General features: G+C 36.0%; 1 long non-coding RNA gene across 2 annotated transcripts; it reads left to right on the forward strand.

Annotated features, from left to right (window-relative positions):
* Positions 1-271: 271 nt before the first annotated feature.
* On the forward strand, positions 272-3,224 carry LOC148191516 (uncharacterized). Of its 2 annotated transcripts, none has more exons than XR_015783081.1 (3): positions 272-404; positions 508-599; positions 3,006-3,224. It is a non-coding gene; the product is annotated as an uncharacterized LOC148191516 (long non-coding RNA). The 2 variants fall into 2 exon arrangements; XR_015783080.1 differs by lacking the exon at positions 3,006-3,224 and adding an exon at positions 2,415-2,516.
* The last annotated feature ends 7,179 nt before the right edge of the window (positions 3,225-10,403 follow it).

Below are 10,403 nucleotides of genomic sequence, written 5' to 3' on the forward strand. Positions count from 1 at the left end.
CCTGATAAAATTAACACACTTAAATCCATTCTCTGATCACTGTTTTAAATTACCTGCCACGTCAAAATTCCACTAAATCCTCTCTACATGCACTGAATGCCATATGTCAATTTGGAAGCTTCTAAAATCAGTATTGGAAACCAGGTGGCAGTGAATAACTGCTCAACCGTTTGACGAGGGAGAGAAAGTGATTTCTCTGAAAAACACTTCTCTTCATTCCATGCAATCACCTTCTTCCTCTCCAATTTCTGATCTTCCATATTCTCTGCATTTTCTCTGCACTCTTTCATCTCCTCTCTGAAGTAACTCACCATAATCTACTCCAATCCCATTTCAGAACCAGTAGAAAAGTTCCCTGCACCGTGAGTATCAAGTTGATCCGAACAGAATTGAGAACTGAACTGGTAAGTTCTCATTCTGCATAATTGTTCATTTAGTTTATGCGAACCAAAATTCTGGTTGCATGCAGAATTAGAAATCTGATCTGTGATGATTTTGGTGTATTAGATTTAGTGGAAGTGGTTGAGTGATTTACTGGATAGAAAGCCGTGAGTGCTAGAGTGAAATTTTAAGCAATTTGGAGAATACTGCAGTAACAGGTAAGGGAAGCTTTAGTAATTTCATTAATATATGTTTGATCTGTATGACAGTAATGAATAATGTTGAATGTCTGAAATGTATGAAATACGTGATGTGTAATTATGTGTGAAAAGAACTTGTTGTACTGGTTGCATATGAAAGATGAATACTGTTGAAGTGTGCTGGTTGTCTGAAATGTATGCCATAGATGAATTTTGAGTGTGTGCATGAATCAGCAGAGTTGAACTGGATGTATATCAGAAATGTTGTTTGAAATTATGCAGAAAATGAAATGTATGGACTGTATTATGATTTGAATTCTGGATGATTTGGAATGATACGTTTGAATTGGGAAATTCTGTAAGGTATGAAATAATGTTGGAAATAAAATTCTAAGTTTATGAATCATATGAAAATCTGTGAAGTTATCGAGTTGAAAAATCTGGAAATTTCATCTTCTCTGATTGATCATGTGCGCTCGTTATCGAACGGTCTTATACCGTTCGGTTTCCCTGGAACATCACTTAAAATGAGGATCCTTTCATTTGGAAAGGACTCTGATTTAGAACGAGCGTTATTGGTGTTAAGAGTTAGGCGTGAGCGTTCGGCTTAGCCTAGCGTGTCCAACCATTGAAAAATAGTTAAGTATAGTTGGGACGCTCGGTTTTGTTTACCAGCGTTCGTCATAAGGGGCGCTTAGTATTTTACTGAGCGTTCGTCCAAAGTAACTCTCGATCTTAGATTGAGCGTTCGTCCTAGTTAGCGTTCGGTCTGATAACGGACGTTCGTTCAAGTGCACGTGCGTTCAAATGCGCGTTCGTTCAAAGTACACGTTCGTTCTACTTGGTGCTCGATCATTGATCTGGCGTTCGTTCTGAGCAGCGTTCGGTTTTGTAATTGAACGCTCGTCTTTCATGGCTTCGTGAGCGAACGTATCTGGCGTTCGTCCAAATTATTAATTAACGTTCGGTCTTAGACTGGCAGTGTTGTTTTCTGAATTCAATTATATTTGGTTGTTTATCTAAATAATTCTTACTGGTTTAATTCTTTGGATTCTGCCTGGAGTCTTTATACTTAAAATTTTTCTAAGTATTATCCATAAATTCTAAGATCAAGCTTTTTAAAGTATTAAGTGTCATCAAGTATCAAGGGATAAATGGCTCGTTTCTATCGTTCAGAAACGTGGATGTATGAGTACTGCAATATGTTCCTTCCTATCTATTGAGTGATGGTTGTTCCTTAAAAGTAAGAGAGTGAATACAGAATGAAAATTTGATTAAGAGAAATTGTGAATATGTGCGAATTATGGATTGAATGGATTTATTGGAATGGATTGTGAAAGAGCGTTCCAAGGAGGAACGTCTCCATGATGTGAATATGAGAAGTAGTGTAGTATGACCATGGATAAGCTACTGATGGCTGTTCATCCTGATATTCCGTGATTGCTCATCCTCATGTAGAGGAGAGTAGTTCATGCGTGGGAATGGCAGGAGGCCCTAGTCCTTATAGTACTTGGGCTGATAAGGGTTAACCTCGGGTGGCAGCTGTTGAGGGTATCCCAGTTACTACATCACCCGGGTGCAAAGAACGCCTGTAGATACATGGATCATACAGTCCGGACAGTCTATAATTATGAGAATTTGAATGAGTTCCTTTATGCGTGGATTTATGTTTAATGTTGTATGAACTGTATGATTGATTTTATTATGTTAAATCATGTTGATTGTATTGAATTAAATTACCTAAGCTTACCCTTGCAATTTTCCTTGTGTTGTCTACTGTTTCTGTATGTCCGTCTTGTCAATGCAATGATCATCCGTTGTGGATGTGAGCAGACGGTGAGGCTCCCCTTGAATCTATGCTGGAAGAAGAAAATTTGGAGGATGCCAACCTTGTGGAAGTTGAAGTTAAAGCTGAGCAGTAGAGGCTCGTTCTATAGCAGCTTTAGAATTTTGGGTGCTGTATTTTGATATTCTGTATGTAGTTTTACAGCACTGTTTATACAGTATTAGCAATAGTTAGTCTTCCTGTATAGCATTTTGGGACGTTGACTGTATAGTGTTGCAGAACGTTGGTCCAGTAACTGGTTCTGTTTTTTTTTATTTCTGAGTACTGTTATGTGCTGTATGTTCAGTTTTAGATTTCTGAACAGCTTCTGTAAATTACTGTACGTGCTGTTTTATTTTGGAACAGCTGTTATTTATATTAAGACTGTATTGTGTTTACTGTAAATGTGATTAGTTCTGATTAATGGTAATTATCATTTATTGGGATGTTACATTTATTGGTATCAGAGCAGTTTTGTTCTTTTAAGGACATATAGGGTATGAGTGCACTGTGCTTTTCGTTGTGTGCTTGATATGTGTTTGATGAGTTAGTAATTTTTAACTCTTGAACATAGCTAACGTACGTTTTCTCTGATCCAGAAAACGAATGGCTCCTAGACTTCCTCCCCCACCTCAGCCGAACGAATCTGATGCAACAGTTAGTGCCCGTGTGTTGGAGGCAGTCATAGACAGGCTTCAACAACAGAACGCAACTTTGGTGGAGCAGAACGCTGCCTTGATGAGGCAAAACCAGGAAGCAATGCAAAGTATGGAGGCTTCTCGTGTTCATTCAGAAGCAACGCAGAGACAACTAATGGATATTTTGGAGCTGGCAGCAGTCGTGTTTGCTTTAAAAATCTGGAGGCATTATCTGTATGGTGCAACGTTTCAAGTATTTAGTGATCACAAGAGTCTCAAGTACCTCTTTGATCAAAAGGAGTTGAATATGAGGCAAAGGAGGTGGCTTGAATTCTTGAAGGATTACGAATTTGAATTACTGTATCATCCTGGAAAAGCAAACGTGGTGGCTGATGCATTGAGTAGGAAAGCAGTAAGGGTTTCGGCAATGATGATAAAGGAGTGGAATTTGGTGGAGAGTTTTAGAGATCTAAGATTGCAGTTTGATGTAGGAACGGACGTTATCAGATGCTGTAATCTTAGAATTTCCAGTGATGTGTTTGACAGAATTTGGATGAAGCAACGTGAAGATGAAGAATTGGTGAAAATCTTTAACGTGCTCGGTAAAGATCAGGCTAAGGGATTCAATGCTGGAACGGATGGCATGTTACGTTACATGGGTAGAACGTGCATTCCAAACGATGGAGAGTTGAAAAGAATTATATTGGAGGAGGGACATCGCAGCCGTCTTAGCATGCATCCTGGCATGACTAAGATGTATCAAGACCTTCGTTTATCCTTCTGGTGGCCGGGTATGAAGAGTGACATTGCACGTTTTGTGTCAACTTGCTTAACCTGTCAAAGAGCTAAGGCTGAACACCAAAGACCTGGAGGATTGCTGCAGCCATTGGAAATTCCAGAATGGAAGTGGGATGGCATCTCTATGGATTTCGTGACTCATCTGCCACGCACAGTCCGAAACCACGATTCAATTTGGGTGATTGTAGACAGATTGACTAAGAGCGCTCACTTCCTTGCTGTTAATTTGAAGATGTCTATGACCAACTTGGCAAAGCTGTACGTTAAGGAGATTGTTAGACTGCATGGAGTTCCTTCAAGCATTATATCAGATAGAGACACGAGATTCACATCTCGTTTTTGGCAGTCACTGCAAGGAGAATTGGGAAGCAAACTGCAAATGAGTTCTGCTTATCACCCTCAAACGGATGGCCAATCTGAACGAACCATCCAGACTCTTGAAGACTTGTTGAGAACATGTGTGATAGATCATATGGGGGTTTGGGATGAAGTTCTGCCACTGGTTGAATTTACCTATAACAACAGTTATCAAGCAAGCATAGGAATGGCACCGTTTGAAGCTCTTTATGGAAGAAAATGTAGAACTCCTTTGTGTTGGTTCCAAGAAGGTGAAACTGCAGTAACTGGACCAGAATTAATCCAGCAAACAACAGAGAAAGTGAAATTGATTCAAGAACGTTTGAAGACTTCTCAAAGTAGGCAGAAATCGTATGCAGATAAGAGAAGAAGACCCTTAGAGTTTGCTGCTGGAGATCACGTGTTCCTGAGGTTGAATCCAGTCACTGGTGTGGGAAGAGTCCTGCGTCCAAAGAAGCTTTCTCCCAAGTACGTTGGACCTTATCAAATTCTGAAGAAGATTGGAGCAGTGGCGTATGAACTGGCTTTGCCACCTCAACTGTCCAACCTGCATCCAGTCTTTCATGTTTCACAACTCCGGAAGTATATAGCAGATCCATCACACGTATTGGAGTTAGAAGATATCCAACTTAGGTCAGATCGAACACTGGAGATGCAACCTGTTTGTGTGGAAGACAGCCGCACCAGACTCTACAAAGGGAAGGATGTTCGTCTTGTGAAAGTGGTGTGGAATGCAAAGACTGGTGACTCAACATGGGAGGTTGAAGAGGCAGTGAAGGAGTTGTATCCACATCTATTCCCTGGTAAGCCTTAGAATTTTCGAGGACGAAAATTTTTGTAGTTAGGGGGAATGTGAGAACCTGATAAAATTAACACACTTAAATCCATTCTCTGATCACTGTTTTAAATTACCTGCCACGTCAAAATTCCACTAAATCCTCTCTACATGCACTGAATGCCATATGTCAATTTGGAAGCTTCTAAAATCAGTATTGGAAACCAGGTGGCAGTGAATAACTGCTCAACCGTTTGACGAGGGAGAGAAAGTGATTTCTCTGAAAAACACTTCTCTTCATTCCATGCAATCACCTTCTTCCTCTCCAATTTCTGATCTTCCATATTCTCTGCATTTTCTCTGCACTCTTTCATCTCCTCTCTGAAGTAACTCACCATAATCTACTCCAATCCCATTTCAGAACCAGTAGAAAAGTTCCCTGCACCGTGAGTATCAAGTTGATCCGAACAGAATTGAGAACTGAACTGGTAAGTTCTCATTCTGCATAATTGTTCATTTAGTTTATGCGAACCAAAATTCTGGTTGCATGCAGAATTAGAAATCTGATCTGTGATGATTTTGGTGTATTAGATTTAGTGGAAGTGGTTGAGTGATTTACTGGATAGAAAGCCGTGAGTGCTAGAGTGAAATTTTAAGCAATTTGGAGAATACTGCAGTAACAGGTAAGGGAAGCTTTAGTAATTTCATTTAATATATGTTTGATCTGTATGACAGTAATGAATAATGTTGAATGTCTGAAATGTATGAAATACGTGATGTGTAATTATGTGTGAAAAGAACTTGTTGTACTGGTTGCATATGAAAGATGAATACTGTTGAAGTGTGCTGGTTGTCTGAAATGTATGCCATAGATGAATTTTGAGTGTGTGCATGAATCAGCAGAGTTGAACTGGATGTATATCAGAAATGTTGTTTGAAATTATGCAGAAAATGAAATGTATGGACTGTATTATGATTTGAATTCTGGATGATTTGGAATGATACGTTTGAATTGGGAAATTCTGTAAGGTATGAAATAATGTTGGAAATAAAATTCTAAGTTTATGAATCATATGAAAATCTGTGAAGTTATCGAGTTGAAAAATCTGGAAATTTCATCTTCTCTGATTGATCATGTGCGCTCGTTATCGAACGGTCTTATACCGTTCGGTTTCCCTGGAACATCACTTAAAATGAGGATCCTTTCATTTGGAAAGGACTCTGATTTAGAACGAGCGTTATTGGTGTTAAGAGTTAGGCGTGAGCGTTCGGCTTAGCCTAGCGTGTCCAACCATTGAAAAATAGTTAAGTATAGTTGGGACGCTCGGTTTTGTTTACCAGCGTTCGTCATAAGGGGCGCTTAGTATTTTACTGAGCGTTCGTCCAAAGTAACTCTCGATCTTAGATTGAGCGTTCGTCCTAGTTAGCGTTCGGTCTGATAACGGACGTTCGTTCAAGTGCACGTGCGTTCAAATGCGCGTTCGTTCAAAGTACACGTTCGTTCTACTTGGTGCTCGATCATTGATCTGGCGTTCGTTCTGAGCAGCGTTCGGTTTTGTAATTGAACGCTCGTCTTTCATGGCTTCGTGAGCGAACGTATCTGGCGTTCGTCCAAATTATTAATTAACGTTCGGTCTTAGACTGGCAGTGTTGTTTTCTGAATTCAATTATATTTGGTTGTTTATCTAAATAATTCTTACTGGTTTAATTCTTTGGATTCTGCCTGGAGTCTTTATACTTAAAATTTTTCTAAGTATTATCCATAAATTCTAAGATCAAGCTTTTTAAAGTATTAAGTGTCATCAAGTATCAAGGGATAAATGGCTCGTTTCTATCGTTCAGAAACGTGGATGTATGAGTACTGCAATATGTTCCTTCCTATCTATTGAGTGATGGTTGTTCCTTAAAAGTAAGAGAGTGAATACAGAATGAAAATTTGATTAAGAGAAATTGTGAATATGTGCGAATTATGGATTGAATGGATTTATTGGAATGGATTGTGAAAGAGCGTTCCAAGGAGGAACGTCTCCATGATGTGAATATGAGAAGTAGTGTAGTATGACCATGGATAAGCTACTGATGGCTGTTCATCCTGATATTCCGTGATTGCTCATCCTCATGTAGAGGAGAGTAGTTCATGCGTGGGAATGGCAGGAGGCCCTAGTCCTTATAGTACTTGGGCTGATAAGGGTTAACCTCGGGTGGCAGCTGTTGAGGGTATCCCAGTTACTACATCACCCGGGTGCAAAGAACGCCTGTAGATACATGGATCATACAGTCCGGACAGTCTATAATTATGAGAATTTGAATGAGTTCCTTTATGCGTGGATTTATGTTTAATGTTGTATGAACTGTATGATTGATTTTATTATGTTAAATCATGTTGATTGTATTGAATTAAATTACCTAAGCTTACCCTTGCAATTTTCCTTGTGTTGTCTACTGTTTCTGTATGTCCGTCTTGTCAATGCAATGATCATCCGTTGTGGATGTGAGCAGACGGTGAGGCTCCCCTTGAATCTATGCTGGAAGAAGAAAATTTGGAGGATGCCAACCTTGTGGAAGTTGAAGTTAAAGCTGAGCAGTAGAGGCTCGTTCTATAGCAGCTTTTAGAATTTTGGGTGCTGTATTTTGATATTCTGTATGTAGTTTTACAGCACTGTTTATACAGTATTAGCAATAGTTAGTCTTCCTGTATAGCATTTTGGGACGTTGACTGTATAGTGTTGCAGAACGTTGGTCCAGTAACTGGTTCTGTTTTTTTTTATTTCTGAGTACTGTTATGTGCTGTATGTTCAGTTTTAGATTTCTGAACAGCTTCTGTAAATTACTGTACGTGCTGTTTTATTTTGGAACAGCTGTTATTTATATTAAGACTGTATTGTGTTTACTGTAAATGTGATTAGTTCTGATTAATGGTAATTATCATTTATTGGGATGTTACACAAAACAATAAGATATGCGACGAAACATGTGACTTTTCTTTTAGTAGTAAACTTTATTTTTAATCTCTCGTTTATTCAAAAATTATAAAAACCTAATTATAAAAAAATTGTGTTATTGGTTGTTCATTAACAACAACAACATCTAAAAATTGGTAAAAGAGAAAACAATTAGTAATTCTGAACCAACAAAATTTAGATAAAAATGAAAAACATAAATATAAAATAAAAAAAAATAGAGGAATATCACTCTTTTTATTTAGTTCCCACACTTTAATCTCCTATAAATGAACCTGTCTGAAAAATTGTCGAAAATTGGTATAAAAACAATTTATAACGAACTTGTTTGGAAAATAAAGTAAGACTTTGTGTGTTCAATTCTTTAAAGAAAAATACTTAAAAAGATTTGAGATCAATACAAAATTAATGCACTCGTATAAAATATGGTTTTTAATTTAATTCGACGTGAATTTATGACCTTCTTTTTCTTTATATACTACTTTTACTGACCACTTTCACATAAAGTGAAGCTTCAAAACACCAAATTGGTTTTATAAGTTTTAAAAGTTTCTCTGAAGTGAGAACTCTTGAACTAACAAGAACGGGTCCTCTGGGCAGTTCCTTTTCTTCAAGAATGATGATACTATAAAGCAGCTTTGAATTCACAATCAATAAGAACAAACAAAACTTTCTTTCCATGTGTAACAAAAAAGGAAATCAACTTATAGATATACGCGGAGACAACTTTAATAACACAAGTTTATCATAGTTTGAGACAGTCAAAATTTAATACTTCTTAATTTCCCACTTTAATTTCTTTTTTTTAGTGCTGTGTGTGAAAAATTGAAGAATTGATTTAAGTGGTTAAGAGAAAAATAAACAGAAAGTAAGGAGGTTTGACTGATTTAATTAAATTAATAATGGTCAGTGTGTTATTTTTTAGTGTAATATAATTCTTTTTTCTTTATATTTATTTTTAAAATAATTATATTTAAATGTAAGAAATATAATTATTTTAAGAAACCAAACGTTGTGCATCAGAATAAATTATTAATTTACCAAATAATTCTCATAAATCCACTTGTTTCTTTTCATTTTGTATTATATCTCCTCTTTTCAAAACTTTTCTCGCAAATCATCGTAAATTACCTAAACTAATTATCATTATCATAAATCGTCTCAGGTTAATCTCAAAAATAATAAATTATTTGCCACTAACAATGCCTAAGAGTTGTTGAAAGAAATGGTAAATAAATCAAGTGATAAATTAATATTTCAAGGCGTGTGATTGAGTGTGATTGAGATCAACAATCTAAAGTATGGTGAATCGGTTGAATTTTAAAGTTTGTTTTTAAGTATGAGTTATAGGTTTAACGCTCATTCAAATCGTTTGGAGATACTTACATAAGATATTTTGATATCCAAGTCAGTTTAACAATGACAGTTATAAAATAGTGACGCAATAAATGCAATATCACATATTTCTTCATTTCAAACCTGTATTTATAGGTTTCAGACAGGTCTTCTTTTATTAATATTGGTCTAATCATGACCTAATTGTAGATAATCACATTTTATCTTTAAGTTAATCAACATTAATCAGTTTAATTAATGATCAACCGTTTTGCATCTTGATCGATCGATTTTTCAAATGGTTCATTGGATGATCTAAGTCAAAATTAAACATTGACTAATCAAATCATCATATGATATTACTAATAAATGGAAATATTAACAAAAGTAAAAATAAAAATTAAAAAATCAATGTAACATTTATCTTTTTGAAAGATTTCTTTGTACTTACGTATTTAAGCAATAGAAATTACATTTTGTAAATTTCCTAATCAAGACTAATAACAGGAGACATGCGTGGCGCACAGACACTCGGGTCCATAATAAAGTTTCGGCTGAGATGGGTCAACCCGTTTTTCAGTTGGTCCTTAATACTTCTTTTAATCAACTTTTTGAGTTTCGGTCAATTTATGTTGTTTGAATCCTTTTGAGTTGTGAACTGGAAAGCATTATTAGAACGAAACGACCAAGTCTTATGTGTTTCTCGCAAATTCATTACTATGTTTTATACTGTAGCAGCATGCTTGTGGTAATAAATGACAAAAGATAAAACGAAAACGAAAACAAAATCACTCTCAAAAATTGGTCAAAGATGGTTTGTAGTGAAAAGTAAAACCCAGAATAAAAAAAGAAATTTACCGAATTTATTATAAAAGTACAATCTATTGTTTTTAAAACATACAAACTTTAAAAAATTATCAAATAAAATAAAACACATTTTATTATATTTTATTTTATATCACCTTTCAAATAAGTCATGTTATAACTTTTGAACTTGTTAAAAGGGTGCATAAACTGACCTTAATTAAAATGAATTAAACGGTTCGCATTATATTTGCTTAGTCTGTGTAATTACTTCAATATTTACCATTATTGTTTTTTTTTTCATTTTTCATTCCTTTTTTTCAAACTTTA

The sequence above is a fragment of the Vigna umbellata genome, chromosome 11 (genome assembly GCF_029865625.1).
Source record: "Vigna umbellata cultivar VRB3 chromosome 11, Vumbellata_1.0, whole genome shotgun sequence".
NCBI lineage: Eukaryota > Viridiplantae > Streptophyta > Magnoliopsida > Fabales > Fabaceae > Vigna > Vigna umbellata.